This window comes from Podarcis tiliguerta, assembly GCF_965153285.1.
Source record: "Podarcis tiliguerta genome assembly, chromosome: Z".
Lineage (NCBI taxonomy): Eukaryota > Metazoa > Chordata > Lepidosauria > Squamata > Lacertidae > Podarcis > Podarcis tiliguerta.
Genome location: NC_139553.1, coordinates 4,390,578 through 4,411,366, shown reverse-complemented (window position 1 = coordinate 4,411,366; position 20,789 = coordinate 4,390,578). Strand labels below are relative to the sequence as shown.

Here is a 20,789-nt window from a genome sequence, read left to right as displayed (position 1 = left end):
CTGCCGGGATCTCCAAGTAAGGTTGGACGTGCTTTCTAAACAGGGGCCACCTGGATCCAAAGCAGAAGGCATTGGCTTGGGAAAGAGGGGAGGCAGCCTTGTATCTCATTTTGACGGGAGTTTGCAGCAGTACCCCAACTTCAGAGCAGACCTGTTGTTTGCGCTGGATCTGCTTGACAAAGACTTTAGAGATGAAAGAGAGAAAGTGGGGTTTATCCTATCCCATTTGCATGGGGAAGCCAAAACGTGGCTGAGAAATTTATGGAGGGATAATGATCCGGCGCTCCAAGATGCGAAGGCTTTCATTAAAGCAATGGATTCGTGTTTTTTATCAAAGATAGACATCGATATTGCCAGGAGAGACATACATGGACTTAAACAAGGCAAAGCCACTGTGAGGCAGTACCATACACGCTTTTTCGGACTGGTCCATGCACTGGGATGGGACAAAGCTTCTGCGCCTGTGAGAGACCTCTTTTGGGAGGGCTTGAATACAGAGGTAAAAGCGGAGATTGGAAGGGGGGAGAGGCCAAGGAGCACCCAGGAAGTAGTCCAGAGGGCTCTGGAGATCGGGGTGCATCTGGAGGAACGTCCTTGCAACAGAGAAGAAGGACGTTGGGGAAGGGCACCAACCAGAGCACCTCCCTTCTATCCCAAAGAAGCAGCGCGTGCGCAATCCACACCCTCGCAGGGAGGGGGAGAGGAACCGATGGAGATCGGAGGTGCCAGGGCTCAGTCAGCTACCAGAGCCCTAACGCTGGGAGCAGTCAAAACGAAGCCTCCTAGAGGGAACAGGAAGTGCTACATCTGCGACAGTGCTCAACACATGGCGAAAGAGTGTCCCCAGAGGCTCCACAAGCACACTGCAGCCTCGGCAACAGTCAAAGAAGCAACTCAACTGAGAACACAGCAACAGTTAAACGACAGAGTCTGGCTGGAGGAAGAGGCACTGGGGTCCAGTCAGACAAGTCAATGAAGCAATCCCCAGCACTTTTGCAGCCCACAGACCCCCTCCCACCCAAACCAGTGGTGCAGCTTACAGCGTCTCTCCAACTGCCCAACGGAAGCACTCTGGAAGTGCCGATCACCATTGACTCCGGCAGCAACGCCGACTTTATAGGACTGGATTTCATTCAGCAGCACAATATACCACTGCTACCAGCCACGCTGCCCCTGAAAGTTGTCACGGTGGATGGCAGAGACTTGTTAGGGGGGCAGGTGGTGCAACAAACGCAGCCAATGGTGATGCGGATTGGAAATCACCAAGAGGTCATCAGCTTCAACGTCACCAAACTGTCGGGCACGCCGGTGGTCTTGGGCATGAGTTGGCTGCACAGGCACAGTCCAGCATTGGCATGGTACCAGCGCCAACTGACCTTCGGTTCATCCTATTGCGCGGAACATTGCATTCTTCCTAGCCCGGAAGAAGGAGGGGAAGACACGCAGCTACAATTAAGCACGCTGCAAGCAGTGCCACGCAAGTACGCAGCGTTTTTGGGGGTTTTCTGCGAGAAGGAAGCAGACAAGCTGCCTCCCCACAGGCCCTATGACTGCCAGATTGACCTCCTGCCAGGGGCGACGCTGCCAGCCGGGAAACTGTATTCCATGTCTGAAGACGAGCTGCAGGAGCTCAAGGAGTTCATAGACCTCAACTTAAAGCACGGTTTCATCCGGGAGTCGAAAGCAGCGGGTGGCAGCCCTGTATTCTTTGTGAAGAAAAAGGACACGCCCCAAAAGAGGCTTGTAGTGGATTTCAGGCTCTTAAATTCAAAGACCAAGCCCACAGCCTTTCCAATGCCCAAAATAGATGACCTGCTTGCAACGGTGAGGAAAGGACGCGTTTTTACAAAGTTGGATCTGCGAGGGGCGTACAACCTGATTCGCATACGGGAGGGGGACGAGTGGAAGACTGCCATGTTCACGCCCCTGGGCACATATGAATACAGAGTTATGCCCTTCGGTTTACAAAATGGCGCCCACTGTTTTCAAGCCTTCATGCATCACGTCCTGGCGGGTCTCCTCTACAAGAAATGCGTCTGCTTCTTGGACGACATCCTGATATTCTCAGAATCTGAGGAGACCCACGAGGGGGACGTCAAGGAGGTTCTGCAGCGACTGCAGGCGCATCGGCTATACGCCAAGCTGGAGAAGTGCCAGTTCGACAGGAAAGAGGTGGATTTCCTGGGCTACAAGCTGTCGGACAAGGGGCTCGCCATGGACAGCGCCAAGGTTCGCGCAGTGTTGGACTGGAAGAGCCCGCGCAATCGGAAGGAGGTCCAACGGTTTGTGGGGTTTGCCAACTTTTACCGCAAGTTCATCAAGGGGTTCGCAATGCACACAGCGGCCATTACCAACACGCTCAGCTCCAAGAAGAAGAAGTTCATCTGGACGGAGCAAGCGGAGCAGTCCTTCCAGAACCTTAAGCGTCTCTTCTCGTCCGAAGGGCAGCTATTGCATGTGAATCCCAGCAAACCGCTGAGAGTTGAGACGGACGCCTCAGACAGAGCCGTGGGCGCCATACTGTTGCAGGAGGACCCACATGGGGACTGGAGACCGTGTGCCTTCTACTCCAGGAAGCTCAGCAAGTCAGAGCAGAACTACACCATCTGGGACAGGGAGTTGCTGGCCATTCATGCAGCATTCAAGGCGTGGCGGCACTTCCTCATCGGGGCCAAGCACACAGTGCAGGTTCGCACGGATCATAAGAACCTGGAGTACTGGCGCACGGCAAGGTTCCTGAACCAGCGGCACATCAGATGGGCAGAGTTCTTTGCAGATTTCGACTTCAGGATAGAATACATCCCGGGCGACAACAACATAATGGCAGATGCACTGTCCAGAAAGCCGCAATACCTCGAAGAAGCGGCACCAGCAGCAGCCAAGCACATTTTCACCCCGAAAGCGTGGGCGTGCGCTTCCGCAACCGTGGACCTGGAGGCGGTCCGTCGAGCACTGCAGGAGGACTCCTTCGCACTGGCCAAGATGGAGGAGGTGCGCAAGGGCACGGCGAAAGACGACGAGTTCCAAATACGGGACGGATTGCTCATCCGCAGAGGAGCACTCTATGTACCGGGAGACGACCTCCGTGCGAAAGTACTGCAGCAGTTGCACGACGCGCCCACCGCCGGGCACTTCGGCAAGGAGAAGACGGCAGAACTCGTTGCCAGAGATTTCTGGTGGCCCAAGATGAGGGGGGAAGTCGCGGAGTACGTCTCGAGGTGTGACACCTGCCAAAGGGCCAAGTCAGTGCACAAACCTCCGGCAGGACTGCTCGAACCGCTTCAGACCCCAAGCGAACCGTGGGAGAGGGTGGCCCTGGACTTTGTCACGGATTTACCCAGCTCAAGGGGTAAAACGGCAGTGCTAGTGGTGGTGGACATGTTCACCAAAATGGCCCACTTCATTCCGTGCGCGAAGGTGGCCACGGCAGAACAGACCGCCAAACTGTTCATAGACCACGTCTTCAGGGTGCACGGACTGCCACGGTCTATCTTGTCCAACAGGGGGCGCCAGTTCATTTCGAGCTTCTGGCAGAAGCTGATGGGTTTCCTGAACGTCAAGATCAACCTAGCGTCGGCGAGACACCCGCAGACCAACGGACAAGCGGAGCGCGTCAACGCCATCATGCAGCAGTACCTGAGATGCTATGCAAATCAACAGCCGACGACATGGGTGGACTACCTGCCGCTCGCTGAGTTCGCTTACAACAACACGAAGCACGTGTCCACAGGGGTGACGCCGTTCTTCGCCAACAACGGGAGGCATCCCAGAACCTTCCCGGGATTAGAGAGACTGGGGGAGGGAGAACCACAGGCAGCGGAAGTCTTGGCGGCAGAATTGCAGGAAGTTCACGAACAGCTTAGGAGGCAGTTAGAGCTTGCAAAGCACGCATACAAACTGCAGGCTGACAAGCACAGAAGGGTTGGGGAAGACATACAGGTGGGAGACTGGGTGTGGTTAGCGGCCCACGCAGTGCCGACCAGATCCTTAGCTAAGAAGAAACTCGGACATAAGCAGCTAGGACCTTACCTAGTTGAGGCACAGATCAATCCGGTGGCCTTCCGGTTGACACTTCCGGAGGGATGCCGAATGCACCCAGTATTCCATAGGTCGGTGCTCACGCCCTACAAAGCACCTCACCGATTTCAGGCGCAGGGCACGGCACCAGACCCGTATAGAGAGACCCCCCCAAGGAGGGAGTCGCCAAGAAGGGAACCCATCAACCAGGTCACAGAGATTTTAGACTCGAGATGGGGGGAAGAGGGAGTAGAATATTTTCTCGCAAGGGAAGGTACCCCGGCCAGCGCCAACAGTTGGGTGCCGGACTATGCCCTGGACGAGCCTCTCCTCAAAGAGGAGTTTCATGCCTTGTTCCCACACAGGCCTATGCCAGCCGAGTATTTCGACGACTGGCTTTTCACACCCACGCTTTCTACCAGCACGTTCCAGGGATTCACCTCGGACGAGGAACCAGCAATAGAAACACGTTCACCGGAGGGCTCGCCCTCGGGGTTTGCCTCAGACCGCTCGTTTTGGTGGGACAATCGAGGAGAGGAGAGGTGGCTGAGGGGCCCTTGGCAGGCAACGGACCCAGAGGGGAACGAGGGTGTGATGGACACGGACGTGATGGGGGAGGACGTTGGGTTCGAGCATGGCGGCACGGAGATGGAAGCAGAGGAGAACGAGGTCGGCGAAGACACGGAGGACGAGCCGGATTTATCTAACTGGATGCACGCCACGGGGGACGAACTGTATCCACCATTCACCCCCACAACGACGGAGCACCCAGCACCCCCGCCGGAGGAAGGGGAGGGGGGAAGGGGGGGCTTCGAGGGGGGGATGGATGTCAGGGGTTCAGGAGCAGAGTCACAGGAGAGGGAGGAAACGGAGAGCGAGGGGGAGGAGTCCGAAGGAAATGTCAGCTACGACAGTAGTCCGAGGTCTCTGAGTCTCTCCAGTGACTTGGAGGATTCACAGAAAGGGGCCCCCATAGTCAGGGCAAGGGGAGTGCCCAGGGGGACACCTCGGGAAGAAGGGGCCAGAGGGGACTCAGAGAGTAGCAGCTGGAAATCCGGACCAGCGTCCCCCCCAGAGGGCAGTAGGGGGGAGGAGTCCAAAGCATCGGGATCAGGGAGCGCGCAGGCAGAGGGAGAACGTGAGGCAGGAGTGGCCACACCCTCGTCAGGGAGCGAGGAAACGGTCATCAGGAAAGTTAAACGCGCGCGCGCGCCAAGTTCAAATGTACAGGAGGACGGCAAGGTGGGCAGCCCGGGTAGGGAGCCAGGTCCGAAAGCTCGCCGAAGAGAGGGGGAGGAGTCAGAGGGGTCAACGTCTGCGTCAGAAGAGTCCAGGAGGGAAGAGACCCCGGGGGGTAGTAAGACCCAGAGGAAGAGAGAGAGAAGGAAGAGGTGGAGTAAGATTAGAGTCTTAAACTGGTGCACAGGGGGCGGAGACTCAGACAGAGCTTCGCCGGTCTAAAGTCCAGACGTAGAGCTGGGACGCTGAGACTTGGAAATGGAGACTATTCTTCAATAAAGACTTTGATACTGTACTACCGGCTAGCGTGGGTCCTTGGTGAGCTGGGACCCGGAGCCAGCTCTGACACCATGCTTAAATAAGCAGAACAATCAACAGACAACAACCACACAGCAGCAAAGTCTCATTAAAATTATCCAGCAACCAGCAAATGACCTCAGACTATTAGTAGAAAACTCACTATGGTATAAGATGGTCCTAAGAGCCTGCTTAAAAGCTCCGCCTTTCTTGGGAGGCTTTGGCACCAGAACTTGAAATATCTACACCAGTGGTTCTCAACATGGCATCCATGAACACCAGTATGCCCACCAGTACTTCTGTGGTACCCACAGAAGGTCTCAGTAAATATTCCTTCAAAAAACCTGCTATACGTGAGAGACATTTCCTCTGTCTCCTCAGATATTGTTTGCACTTGCTCAGAATGTCCTGAATTGGGCATGTACCCATATTTTAGTGAACAACAGTGGTTGTCGTAGGTGACTCCCCTCCTGATGTGGTGGGGGCGATGATTGGGGAGATCGCTGCACCATTTTGTGGTCCTCTCTCTCTCTCTCTCTCTCTCTCTTTTCCAGGTTCAGCAATCCTTTTATGCCATGCCATATACACACATTCGCTGCAGCCTCTCCTCCATTGTCTTCTGAGACAGACAGATGCCAACAACACACACCCATGACAGCCACTATCACTATGTGACCAGAGCTATCAGCACAACTCTCATTAGCCCCAGCAAGCATGGCTAATGGCAGGGGATGATGGGAGTAGTAGTCCTTCAACATCTGGAGAGAGTCAAAGGTTGCCTACACATGGGCTATGGTTGCTCCATCACTTATTTACTCTACCTGTCCTGCCTTTTCCTAATATCATGGATGGGGTACTTGTGGCTTGCCAGAGGTTGCTGAACCTCAACTCCCATCATCTCTCATCAGCAGTCATGTTTGCTGGGGTTGATAGGCGTTGGAGTCAAGCAACATCTTGAATTATGGTGCTGGAGGAGACTCTTGAGAGTCCCATGGACTGCAAGAAGATCAAACCGATCCATTCTTAAGGAAATCAGCCCTGAGTGCTCACTGGAAGGACAGGTCGTGAAGCTGAGGCCCCAATACTTTGGCCACCTCACGAGAAGAGAAGACTCCCTGGAAAAGACCCTGATGTTGGGAAAGATGGAGGGTACAAGGAGAAGGGGACGACAAAGGACCAGATGGTTGGACAGTGTTCTCGAAGCGACGAACATGAGTTTGACCAAACTGCAGGAGGCAGTGGAAGACAGGAATGCCTGGCATGCTTTGGTCCATGGGGTCACAAAGAGTCGGACATAACTAAACGACTAAACAACAACAACAAACATCTTAAGTAGGTCTCCACCCCTAGTGCAAAACTACAACAGAAATGAACACCTCTGAATTTGCTCTGTTTAAATAAATAAATAACGCCTAAATTCACCTTGTTTCCCCGTTTCATAAGAGTTTTATTCTAAACTTTCTCTGCCACATCAGCTTCTGCCTCTTGGACCAACCCTTTAAATATATATATTTAAAATTCATACACCAGGCCCTTGGGCTTGGCAGATAAAAACTCTGCGTCCCATAAGAGTCATATATTTCCCCCCTCCCCCCGCTTCCTTTGAAATCCTTTCAATGGAGGCCTTTATAACAGAAAGAAAAACCCTTCATTAATATTTCAACCTACACGCCTTTTCTCCACAGCTTCCTGTTCAAATCCAAACAGATTTTCCACACAGAAAAACGTTTGAAAATTCATATGTTTACTCCCTCCACCACCACCCAAAACAGCAACAACGACAAAAAGAGAGAGGGAGGGAGGGAGGGGAAAAAATATGTTACTGAGGGCCTTTTGGTGAAGGTGCATGTGAGAGGTGGTGTTGTCTTTCTGCCTTTGGATAGATGAAGTCCTCTATTCATGGATGAGGGAAAGGGACACAGGAAGACAGGGAGATGGAATGCATGACTAATAGATCCTCATCCAGAAAGGTCACACCATCTGAAGCTTGGCTTTTTGTTTTTGTTTTAACATTGCATTGTATCAGGGAACTACAGAATCAAAGAGTTGGGACACACACACACACAGGGACACATACATACGTATATACATACATGTGTTCAATGCAGGATCCGCAATGCAGGACACCACTATAATTGTCTGTGCCTCTGCTTAAATGCCTTCACTGAAAGAGAGCAAAGAGCCACTGCTGTTAGGACGTTTTCTGACCTGATACCAGATGTGGTATCCTCAGAGGAGAAGACTCCCCAGAGGTTGAAGACTTTCAGAAGCAGGCAGGCAGCTCCCCCAAATCCAGTCCTGAGGATGAGTGGCTCCCCAACTCCTCAATAACAATTCTGGTCTGGACCAAAGATAAACTGTGCCGATTTATCCTGGGTAAGATTAATCTATCCCTGCTACTCCTTCACTATTAGCAGCAGCGGTTAGTGTGCAGTTTAGAAGGCCCAAGCCTATCTCTTGGACCTTCTAGTTTCCGGGAGCAATATAGGTTTCTGGTTCCTATTTTTCCTGGGAACTGGTATTGTGCCTTGTCTGAACACTCTGCCATATGGACCTTGGACTGTTGCCTGACTTTGTCCTTGGATCACATTTGGACCTGGAGTGGCTCTTCGTGCTTGACTGTGGTTTGTCTTGTCTAGGCTGCATCTGCTTTCTTGCCCTCATTGGTGAGTACTTTGGGAGAGGCTTGTATCTTCTGTAACTGGGCTCCTGAGGGTATGATACACCTCCTAATATTTAATTGAAATCCCTGCAGTTCCCACTCATTGAACCTAGTCCTGCCCCCCCCCAGGGGGGGGGGTCTGCTACAGACTCTGTGTGTGACCTTGAAAGGTGGCTCTCATTTAGGGGAGCAGTTTGTGTGTTGCCTCCCCACCCAAGAGGACACTACTTTGCATATACTGATACTTGTGTGTAGAAATGATTGCTGCAATTTAAATAGAAAGACAATACAACTTTCCACAGTGGGAAAGCCCACGACTAGGTATCCTTAATCTGCTATCCAGGTGCTGGCTAGCAATGGGCTCCTTAAAAACTCTTACCTTTACTGTTACCTTCTCCTCCTGCTCCCCATTTTGTGGTTTGCCATCTTTAAACTGGACTTGGACAGAACAGTTCTTCAAATAGAGGACTGTCCTCTGTGAAGTAAGACGTATGTTGTTGTTGGCAGAGACAATGAAGTTTGCCTCCAGGGGTGAAGTAGGATGTGTTGCTGCACTAGCAACAACCGCTTGAGGTGGGCTGGGCTGAAAGTGGTGGCAAGACCAAGGTCACCCAAGACGTTCTGTGGCTGCTGAGGAATTGCACCTGGGCCTCCCTTTAGCCATAGTCTGACCCGCTTCTGCCCACTATGTCACACTGGTTCTTTGCCAGCTCATCCTAGCTTGTTCTCCATTGTTCAGCTTCTGTGCTGAGGAGCACTGGGTGATTTTCTGAGGGTCTGTGTGCTGGGCCCGGGGGTAACCCGTGAAACGCAGTCCAGGACCGGTTCAGAATCCGAAAGTTCCGCTGGGAGTCAGTTTGACAGGGCCAAGGCAGGACACGAGGCAGGAAACCAGGCAAGGACAGGTACAGGATCTCAGGCAGGATCCAGCATACAGCAATGTTGCTCCCGCAACCTGGGGTGGGGTCTTTTATCTTTGTCGGGGTAGCGGCCAATCCTGATCCCCCGGTGACTCACCTCCCTGTCTCGCCTGAAGGCGAGCACTCCTCCTGCGAGTACTCAGGTCTCTCCTTCTCTCAGACCTGAGTCTCTGCAGCTCGGGAGATGTCGGTGGATTACTAGACCCAGAGGCCTCCTCAGCCTCCCCTGACCCAACTGGTAGTGGAGCAGCTGTAAGTGATGGCCCAGCTGGAGGCAACGAGGTCATCCCTGCATCTGGAGCTAGGGCAGGCTCAGGCCCCTGACTCGGCCCAGCTGGTGTTTGTTGCAGGGGAACCTGTGCAGACTGGAACTCTTCAGGACCAGGCCCCAGACTGGGTTCAGATGATGCCTGAGGCAAAGGATCCAGTGCAGACTGAGACTCCTCTGGTTCCGAGTCCGAGCCTGAGTCCCAGGCCATCACAGGCCATCTGTTTGGAAACCGTTGCCCAGCTTGCCCAAATTCTTCTCCCATGTGTAAACAGAGTGCTGGGTGTGGGGCAAACGTCAGGCCTAGTGGCTGAATGTGGCCCTCCAGGTCTATCTGGCCCTCACAACAACTGTTCCCAGGCCACGCCCCTCACTAGACCTGCTTTGTGCTTTGGAATGTGTTCCTTGATCTGACAGTGCCTTCCACTTGCTGGGTGGAGGATACAGCAGGGCACCCAAGTGTTTGTAGAAACTACCCCTCTGTACACAGGTAAAAATATATGTGCATTGCTCTGCCTACTTTAGCCTCTGACCCCACCCACCAGTGAGTGGCCCCCAGAAGGTTGCACAGAAGAGAATGTAGTGATTGGGCTGCGAAAGATCCCAACTCCCATCTTTAGACCACAACTCCTGTTTGGCTCCAGCCGGAGCATCAGGTTGGCAGGGCAGCCCTGTCGTCTGACAGCCCTTCACGTAGAGGGCTGCCTTCTGTGAAGTAGGGCACCTGGCCACCCAAACAGAGTGGCCTTTTCAGGAGGCCCAGAGGAAACGAGGTGGCAGCAGCTTGGTGCCATTTGCCCGTGAGATCTAGCAGACTGGTGTGATTCTGTGAGGCCTCTTACATCCATGTTTTGTGGACAAGCTTCACTCAAAGGAGGATTGATTCCTGCTGCCACATAGCATCAGTGGGTGGTTAGGTTGAAATGTTCACACCCAAAACAGAAGGGGGAGAGGGCGGTGCTCCAAATGGGTTGGGTTTTTTCCCCACCACACAAAAATGCCCTTTCAGGGCCCTCCAACCCCGGCTGTTTTGATTGACTCACATCCCTGACTTGTGTATACAGAAAACTTTCCTCTCTCTGAAACAGGACAGTATTGTTGATAAGGGGAAGACTTATCTCAACCCTACACATACTTGCGCTCACACACAAAAAACAGCTGGCTTTTTATATGCATCTATTGAGAACTGGGCCTCAACTGGGGCGGGGGGCAGGGAGACACAGACACGCACACACAATATTTCAATGTTTGAGTCGTACTTCCCCCATACACACACTAGGTAAGTGGGAGTGGGGAACCTTTCTCAGTCCAAGGGCCACATTCTCTTCGGAGCAACCTTACAGAGGCCACATACCAATGGCGGGCAATGTCAGAGGCAAAGGTAGGTGGAGCAGTGAATGAAAATTGTAATATAGCAGGCTGGTTTCCATACACACGCAGCCCTCACTGTTGCCCATTGAGCCAAGCAAGAAGCGTTTTCAGAGCTGAAGGACACATTCCAGCCAGGCAAAAGCCCTTGGGCAAAGCAGGACTATTGAAGAGTGTGTGCAAGACCTGGGGAGGGTTTCAAGGGCTGGAGAGACCTGGGAGGCTCACAATTAATTTCTAAACCTGGGAAGTTCAAAGGGGAGAGAAAACACACCATTGGCCCCCGATAACTGACAAACACACACACACACAAACACACACACAGAGAGAGTGTTTGCTTCATAGTGGCTTTTCCCACATTACCCTCTGCAAAATAAAGGCCCCTCCAGATGGGTGGTGGTGATTTTGTGCAGGTGTATTCTGCAACATGCCATAATAGTGCATTACTGGTGGAGTTGTACTGAGCAGCCCACACATAATTCTGCTTCCCCAGTGTCACTGCATTATTGCCACCTGGAAGAGCACTCCTGCACTGCAGCACAACTAAAGTAGAACAAAAATATGCCTGTTCCAGGCTGTTTGTGGTATAAAAAGTTACAAGAGTTTAGCAGGAAGTTGTGGATGTGCACTGACTAGATATGAAGCTGCTATGTCTGCCCTGAAACTTTCACAAGCTCAAAAAGCAGTGAAAGCAGAATCTCATTTAACTGCCCCAATACTTTCATGGGCACAAATCTAGGCTACATCAACAGAAGTCTAGTGTCCAGATCAAGGGAAGTAATAGTCCCACTCTATTCTGTCTTGGTCAGATCACATCTGGAACACAGTCATACCTCGTGTTGCATTTGCTTCAGGTTGAGCGTTTTCAGGTTGTGTCCCGTGACGACCCGGAAGTACTGGAAAGGGTTACTTCCAGGTTTCGCCGCTCGCGCATGCACAGACGCTCAAAATGACGTCACGCGCATGCGCAGAAGATACGAAACGCGACCCGTGCAAGCACAGATGCTGGTTGTGTTCTGCTCAGGTTGCAAACGGGGCTCCGGAACGGATCCCGTTCGCAACCAGAGGCACCACTGTACTGTGTCCAGTTCTGGGTGCCACAATTTAAGAAGGATATTGACAAGCTAGAACGCGTGCAGAGGAAGGCAACCAAGATAATCAAGGATCTGGAAGCTAAGCCTTATGAGAGACAATTGAAGCCTTATGAGAGACAATTGAGAGACTGGGTATGCTTAGTGTGGAAAAGAGGAGACTGAGAAGAGATAGGATAGCAATAGTCAAATAAAGGACTGTCACATGGATGACGGAGCAAGCTTGATTTCTCCTGCTCCAGAAGGCAGGACCCAAACCCATGGATTCAAGTTATGAAAGGAGATTCCGGGTAAACATCAGAAATAATAATAATAATAATAATAATAATAATAATAATAATAATAATTTATTTATATCCTGCCCTCTCCAGCCAAAACCGGGCTCAGAGCGGCTAACAACAGTGAAATGATACAACATTCTAAAATCATTTCATTATGAAATCTGTTCAAATCAGATTAATGGCAACCATTGGGCTAGAGTTCTGTGAGGATTGCCAAAGGAGGGGGTCAGGCTGTGCCCTGGCCAAAGGCCTGGTGGAACAGCTCTATCTTGCAGACCCTGCGGAAAGATGTCAAGTCCCGCAGGGATAATAACCTTCTTACAGTAAGAGCTGTTGCCAGTGGAATGGACTCCCTTGAAAGGTGGTAGACTCTGCTTCCTTGTTGGTTTTTAAGCAGAGGTTGGGTGGCTATCTGCCATTTGGTGCTTTAGTTGAGATTGGAGGGGGTTGGAATGTAACTCTACATTCTATGATTCTGTGATTCTTCAAGGATATATCTCTGGAGCGCGGCCTCATTTTGCCTTTGTCTGTTCAGGTTGTTGCATGCTGATGACTTCTCACTGGACACCCTTTGCAAGCAAGTGGCCAGAGTACAATGTGATCTATCTCCCAAGAAGCAAAGACACAGCAAAGTGATTGTTTGGGACAAGGATGGTGAAACTCCTTTATAGGAAATAAAGAAACACGCTTGGGTTAACCTGGTTGCTCCGCTTCGAGCAACATTTCAGGTTTGCTTGGGCAAAAGAAATTGTGCCTCATCCATGCCAGCTCACAAGCGCTGTTGACCTTGGAGGGAGGTTCAAGAGAGGCAGCCTGGTGCTGGGTTTCTAAAATAAGAACTTGCTAAGTCAGACCAAGCGTCCATCTAGCCCTGCACTCTGGCCCAATGTAGACATTATCTCAGCAAACACACAGTCTCATGAGCCTCCTTTGCCAAGACAGCACAGAAAGCAGGTGTTGGAAGGCGGCTGCTTAGAGGGACACAATGGCAGCAAAGCTGGGGTAGGGAACATTTTTCAGCCTGAGGGCCATATTCTCTTGTGAGCAACCTTTCAGGGGCCACATGCAAGTGATGAAGCAGTTATTATATAGGGCTCAGACTTGGACAGGCACTCACCTTCGATCTACAGAAGCTGTTCAATCGAAGTTCCTAAGGCAATTTTTTCCTGTTCCATCCTTTGTTCCAAATGCTTCATTGCGCTTGCAAGGCTAATCTCCCCACTGTTGAATTACAGATTTGGTGCAGGACATTTAATTATTGGCTCCGGCTAAATTTAAAACCCACTGGTCTACTACCCTTAGTATCGCAAAAATGTCATGAGAGCGCTTAGACCAAAATTGTCAACCAAAAGCTTTACTTTCGGTTTATCATCACAACAGTTATTAACACTGGACTTCAGTAAAGCAAATAATTTAATTAGGCAGCTCCTATACGATATTGAGCGACAGAATAATTTGGCCACGAAAAGGACATTTTGTCCATTGTATAATTTTTTCCCCACCTAGTCATTTTGACATGTTGGCGCACTATTTGCAAAATTTAACAATTCCAAAATACAGACTTGCTTTCACTTACTGTACGCAAGATTAAATATACTGCCTCCAGCTGTACTTGAGGGTCAATTTCAAAAAAATTCCACTGGGAAAACGGTTATTTCCATGTGGAGATGGCAGTATTGAATCAGTAGCTCACGTGCTTCTCGCTTGCACTCTCTCTTTTTGAAATAATTTTTATTTGATTTTACAAACATAAAATTTTAACAATACAACCATACACATACACATTTACAGATTCCTCCGAATCTCTGGATTTCCCACCTCTCCTCATGGGTCCTATTATTAAACCCTTTCTGCTGCATCTTTTCTAATAATCTATATTTTATATAACTCTATTCTATTGTCTCCATAGCATTTGCTACATTACAAGTGTTATTGCAATCCTGCTAACGTTTTCATCTGCTTACAGTGGTCTCCAAGATAAATTATAAATTTTTCCCATTCTTTGTTAAAGTTTTGGTCTTCTTGGTTCCTGAGCTTTCCGGTCAGTTTTGCTGGGCTAATAGCATCTGTGCGACTGTCGTCGCATACATAAAAAGTCTTTTCTACTCCCTTGGAATATCAGCACCTATAATTCCTAATAAAAAAGCCTCTGGTGTGTTTTTTTACAAAAGTTAATTTGAACATTTTTTTCATCTCATTATATATCATCTCCCAGAAAGCTTTTATTACCTTACAAGACCACCACATATGATAAAAGGTGCCTTCTTTTTCTTTTCATTTCCAACAGATATTTGTACCTGACTTGTACATTTTTTGCTAACTTACTGGGAATCAAATACCATCAGTACATCATTTTCATATAGTTTTCTTTCAGCATACAACACGCCAAGAATTTCAAATCAGTTTTTCATAACCTTTCGCAATCTGAAAGTTGGATATTGTGTCCCAAATCCCTCTCCCAGATTTAACCTGTTCCACCTTTGTATGCCATTTCAAAAGCAATTTATACATTTTCAACAATAATTTTATATTATTTTCTAACAAATCTTTTTCAAATCTTGAGGTCTCATAACTAAAACCTCTCTTTTTGTCTATCTTGAAAATATTGTTTAATTGATGAAATTGTAGCCAATCAGTTAATAAATCCCTTCTTTCTTCAAAATCCTTCAATTTCAACTGATGTTCTACTTCAGTTAAAAATTCTCTATATGTCACCCAATTGCTTCTCATATTTAATTTTAAAATATTAAATATTTTATTTTTTCAAGGATATCGCTTCTAATGGAGAGAGCCACCATGGTGTTTTCTGTTCTATGTATTATATTTTTATATTTTTATTTATTATATTTCTCCCACAACATAAAAAAAAAACGATCTTCTTACTAAATGGTTCAGAAAACCTTTATGTACTTTTGCTTTTTCATACCATAAATATGCATGCCAACCAAATCTATTATCATGCCCTTCCAAATCTAAAATATCTAAATTTTCCAATGTTACCTATTCCTGCAGCCAACAGGGACAGGACACCTCATAATATAATTTTAAGCCTGGCAAGGAGAATCTGTTATTAATTTATATTTTATTCTTGGTTTCTCCCCCTGCCAGATAACTCTAGAAATGTCTTTTTGCCATTATTTGAAGTGTCCTGTGCTGCTGATCATGGGTATAACATGCTTGGCAATTTTTATCAATAAAAACTTCATTTTTATTACTGATATCCTTCCCCATAGTGATAATTTCATCCTTCCCCAAATCTCTAAATTTTTCTTTATTTCTCTCGAAGAAATTGTATAATTACCTTTGAAAATATTTATGTTCTTAGCTGTCAACCATACACCTAAGTACAAGCGTGCACTCTTTATAACATAAAATGTGTACAAAGTCTGAAAAAGAGCGAAAAAAGAGAGAGAGAACCACACAGTGCCCCTCACTGATGGGAAGAAATGCACCTACATCAGCAATTGTGACACTCACATAAAAGCTCTTTGTGTCTGTCCTCTGTCCAGAACATAAGGCACATCTGGTGTACAATTCTGGCATCCAGTTCTGCTGTTACTGAACGAAATGGACAGAAAAGTCTCTGAACGATAGGAAAATTATGAGTACGATTCTATGGGGCGCATGACTGCTGTGCTCTAGCTTTGGAGTTTAGGGTGCAGAAAGAATACAGTGATACCTCGCAAGACGAATGCCTCGCAAGACGAAAGAGTTTTTTGTTTTTTGAGTTGGTTCATAAGACGAATTTCCCTATGGGCTTGCTTCGCAAGACGAAAACGTCTTGCGCCTTTTTCTTAAAACTGTCAATGCATTCCTATGGGAAACCGTCGATGCATTTCCTATGGGAAACCGTGCTTCGCAAGACGAAAAATTCACAAGATGAAAAAACTCGCAGAACGAATTAATTTCGTCTTGCGAGGCACCACTGTAATCATAGGGGCTCTGCTGCACCTTCTCCTAGTGACTAGCTTTCCCTGTGTACATCCATACGAATAGGCCCAGGCTCTAAGACCTTCTTCAGATGTCTTGCTTGTAGGCCTTCCTGTAAAGACGATTTGCTTGCTGGCTATGAAAGAAATAGCCTTTTCTATGGTGGCCCCCAAGTTATGGAGTGTCTGCCATATACAGTGGTACCTCTGGTTACAGACGCTTCAGGTTACAGACTCCGCTAACCCAGAAATAGTACCTCGGATTAAGAACTTTACCTCAGGATGAGGCGGCGCGGCAGCAGCGGGAGGCCCCATTAGCTAAAGTGGTACCTCAGGTTAAGAACAGTTTCAGGTTAAGAACGGACCTCTGGAACGAATTAAGTTCTTAACCCAAGATACCACTGTACATAGGGCTCAGGTGGCAGTTTTGTCTGGCCTCCTTCTGCAAGAATGGGCTGTGAGGAGGATAGGGGGAAAATCACCATTTGAGCCCTGTGTATTTTTGGACTCTGAGGCCAGGAACATGGCTGTCACATGCCACACTTGCAAGTGAATGCCATGTGGCAAATCAAGCATCCCCCTGGCTCCCCCGTGCCTCCTTTGTCCAGAAGAAGATGTTGCCTCTTGTTCTCATTAGGAATAGAAGCTTTGATGTAATTGAAAAAATACGGATCTCATTAAAAAATGGCATGCACAGCATTCTAATAAACTTACATGTTACTTCTGGAAACTGCTGGCAGTGGTGGAAGAATCTGTGTGCGGGATGTCCTCTGCCATCCACAGCATGGATGGGGAAGTTGTGACACCCCCAGATGTAATCGGACTAAAACTCCCATCATCCCTGACCACTGGCTGTGCTGGCTGGGACCCATGGGAGTTGGAGTGCCACAGAATCTCTGGAAGTCCGTGGGTACCCCTTCCTTGCTATACGCTGTGTTCATTGGGTGCCAGGAAAAAGCTCTGACATTCATGGAACTTGAAGTCATTGTCTAAATTCTTGCCATGTGGACCTCATGCAGGCAAGCATGATGGATCGGCCTTCTTGCTGACAACTCAGTTGGGCCTCATATAATTGGTTCATGAAACCACCTGTTTGTTTATGTTTGAATCTGAATACACGGGTGGCTTTAAAACCCATATGCAAGATGATTAATAGCTCCTCAAAAGAAACTCTGGATCTTTCAAAATAGTAGCAATTCAGACCCCTTTTTTCTTTTCTAGTGCTGGTGGGATTTACGTCATAGTGCATAAATATCATGATCCTTAGGAAGGAAATTAGGTCACTAGATTATTTTATTTGCAAATAGAAATGTCTTCATCATGGCACCAGTAATGTCTGGGGTATATGGGTAGGGGGTGGTGGTTTAAAGCTTGCAAAGAACCCAGATTGACATTCATCTGAAGATGCTGCTGGGTCCCTGGAGGAATAATTTGGGGGTTATAAACAAAAACTAGATGAAAGGTGGGGGTGGGGAAACCCAGAGCAAATCTTCCCATAATAATCACTTATCAAAAGGTCAGGCTTTCATCTAGTGGTAAACCACTAGCCAAATCCTGGCTGACCACCTCACCCCCAATGGTTGCTGGGGGTTTTGCAAAGCATGTTGGGACTAAGCAGCTTTTGGTCCTTAATCCAGAGGGCAAGTCCTATGTCCTTAAGCAGCCTTCACCCACCTGGTGCCCTCCGGATGTTTGAGGCACCCATTAGCCTCAGCTGGCAGGAAGGGGGAGGCGCAAAACATGTGACTGCTCCACCATCAACAGAGAGATGTCTTACACACAAGGAATGCATGAACAGGGTTTGCAGCAGCTGCCTATAACTTTTCCTCTTTCACACAGTGGTAGCTAGTCCCCATGGGGACTGGTAAGCCAGGAGGCAGGGAGACAGCCCTAGGTGGAGCCAGAGCAAGTGACAGACATATCCAACTAATCCTAGTTTTGTGTCGTTGCCCTTCTCGTCCTCCTCCCTGCTGAGTTTTACAAGGGGCAGCACCCCTACTCCAAGGAGGAGGAAGCTGACAGACAGGGGGCACCCCCAGATGTAAATGGGAAGGATGAATGTATTTGTACAATAGGTGGCAATATTTTGCTCATTTGAATTTCAAGTGGTGGTAGAGTAAAGGTAAAGGACCCCTGGATGGTTACATCCGGTCAAAGGTGACTATGGGGTTGCGGCGCTCATCTCGCTTTCAGGCCGGGGGAGCCGGCGTTTGCCCACAGACAGCTTTCCGGGTCATGTGGCCAGCAGGACTAAACCGCTTCTGGTGCAACGGGACACCATGAAGCAAGCCAGTGCACAAAGAAATGCTATGTACCTTCCTGCCACAGCAGTACCTATTTATCTACTTCCACTGGCATGCTTTTGAACTGCTAGGTTGGCCGAAGCTGGGACAGAGCAACGGGAGCTCACTCCGTCACGTGGATTCGAACTGCCAACCTTCTGATCGGCAAACCCAAGAGGTTCAATGGTTTAGACCACAGCGCCACCTGCGCCCCTAGATGGTTGAGTAGCAGTTTACAGCTGCTGGCTTCATGGTGCCAGATGCAGTGCCGCAATGCCAAGGACTAGGAACTTGATTCTTATTTTGAAAACAAAAACCTTGGGATCCACATTTTCAGGCAGCCGCCAAACTCATCGTAAATCTGTGCTTCCCAGAATCACAGAAGATGGCCTGTTTCATGGGTTACAAGCCTTGCGGAGTATGGAGGAGCTTGTGTGCAAATATTTGGCTCTGAAGAGCATAGATTTCCCTCAGGTGAACTTCTTATGAAAGAGCTTCAGTGTAGGCACTGAAATTTTGGCCAAAGCACGATAGTCCCACCAAGAGACTCGAGAGGGCAACAGAAAGACCTCAGTGGAGTCTGACAAGCGCATAGAGGCCAGGGTTGTGCTTCTGAGTAACAGGCTATGCATGTTTACCAACCCTGCAAGGCAGCATCTTACAGAGTGCTTGCCAGTGGAGGTTTGTCAGCACGAAACAGAACAAACTGGTGCTTGATGCTAATCCGGTTCCAACCAGATTTTGAGATCTTAGGATCCTTGGAAGCTGCCTTGCACTGAGTCAGATCCTTGGTCTAACTCGGTCAATATTGTCCATCCTGACTGGCAGCGCTTCTCCAGGGTTTCAGACAGGGCACATCCCCATCCCTATCTAGAGATGAAAAGGACTGAAGCTGCGACCTTCTATGTACTTGGACAGAAGGAAGCTCTAGAGAGAAAATCTCATTTGACTATTGACGTGTAACAGAAACAGGCCAAATAATCACCTTCACTGCAGTGCAAAAACAGAAATAATGCCCCATCACTTGGCTTCCTGCCCAGATTTTTAACTGATTGAATTTAACAGGCTTGGAAAAGAAAACCCTGGCTAATCTCTAACGCTCAAGAATTGGCAGAGAATCACGGCAATCTTCTGTAATGATGCTATTTACACAGGCAACTTTGTGCTCTCAGGGTGCTCCTTATAAAAATGGCACAATTTTAAAAATACATTAATGTCTAAGAGTAATTACAAAACAAAAGAAGGGAAAAGGTATACTAAACAGGACTAACAGTGGGCTAAGAAAAACAGTCCAGGACAAATCTTTATTTTGGGGGTGGGGACTGGTTCTCTCAGTTTTTCATTTCTTCCAAACTTAAATTTAGTTATTGACATGCATGTAACATTTCATGGGGGGGGGGGTGTCATTGTAAAAATTCATCAGCATTTTAGTGCGAGTTTTTGTATGAAGTCTTGACAAATATACACATCTTTGCAAGCCTTTCCCCCCTCCTATAATGCACCTTTGAATGTTATTTTCATAATTGTCTCTGTATTTATACTGGAAGATTTCCTCTGGTAAAATAACCATGAAACTCAAGCTAGGAGCTCCACTATTATTTGGGAGGCCACAATCTTTCTACTTCAGTTAAGGACCATCAGAATCTGCCCAACCATCTAACCAAATATTTGTCTAGCAAGCCCAGTTACTGTGACTGACAGCTGCTCAAGATCTCAAAGAGAAAAAGGTTTCTCCCATCACCCGCTACCACGTGTTCTTTCTACCTGGAGATGTCCGGGATTGAACGGGACCTTCTGGAAGCAAAGTATGTGCTCTACTACTCAGCTATGGTCCATTCTTAAGTTGTCCACATGTAGGGGAACCTTTCTCAGCCTGAGGGCTACATTTTCTTCTGAGTAACTTCTCAGAAGCTAGTGTGGTGTAGTGGTTAAGAGCGGTGGACTTGTAATCTGGTGAACCAGGTTCGCTTCCCCGCTCTTCCACAAGCAGCTGCTGGGTGACCCTGGGCCAGTCACACTTCTCTGAAGTCTCTCAGCCTCACTCACCTCACAGAGTGTTTGTTGTGGGGGAGGAAGGGAAAGGAGACGGTTAGCTGCTTTGAGACTCCTTAGAGTAGTGATAAAGCGGGATATCAAATCTAAACTCTTCTTCTTCTTCAAAGGCCACATGCAAATGGTGGCAAATGGGGCAAGAGGCAAAAGTAGTTGAGCAACTAATGCCAATTTTGGTTTTGTACAGGTAGGCAACTTTCTACACGCACTTGGACATCCTTCTGTATCCTCTGCCATGGCAAGCAAGAGGCACCATCAGAGTCCAAGGACACATTCCAGCCAGGCAAAAACACTTCGGGTGCAAAGCAGGGCCAGTGAAGGCAGGGCCAGACTGCCCAGGTTGAAGGCAGCAGCAAATGTCACACTGAGCAAGACCTGCACTT

The 20,789-nt window shown here is 48.5% G+C and overlaps 1 long non-coding RNA gene across 1 annotated transcript; it reads right to left on the bottom strand.

The window, feature by feature from the left end:
* Positions 1-12,327: 12,327 nt before the first annotated feature.
* LOC310669370 lies at positions 12,328-15,807 on the bottom strand. The gene is made up of 3 exons (XR_014507147.1): positions 15,621-15,807; positions 13,261-13,364; positions 12,328-12,745 (listed from the first exon to the last, which is right to left on the bottom strand). It is a non-coding gene; the product is annotated as an uncharacterized lncRNA (long non-coding RNA).
* Positions 15,808-20,789: the final 4,982 nt, after the last annotated feature.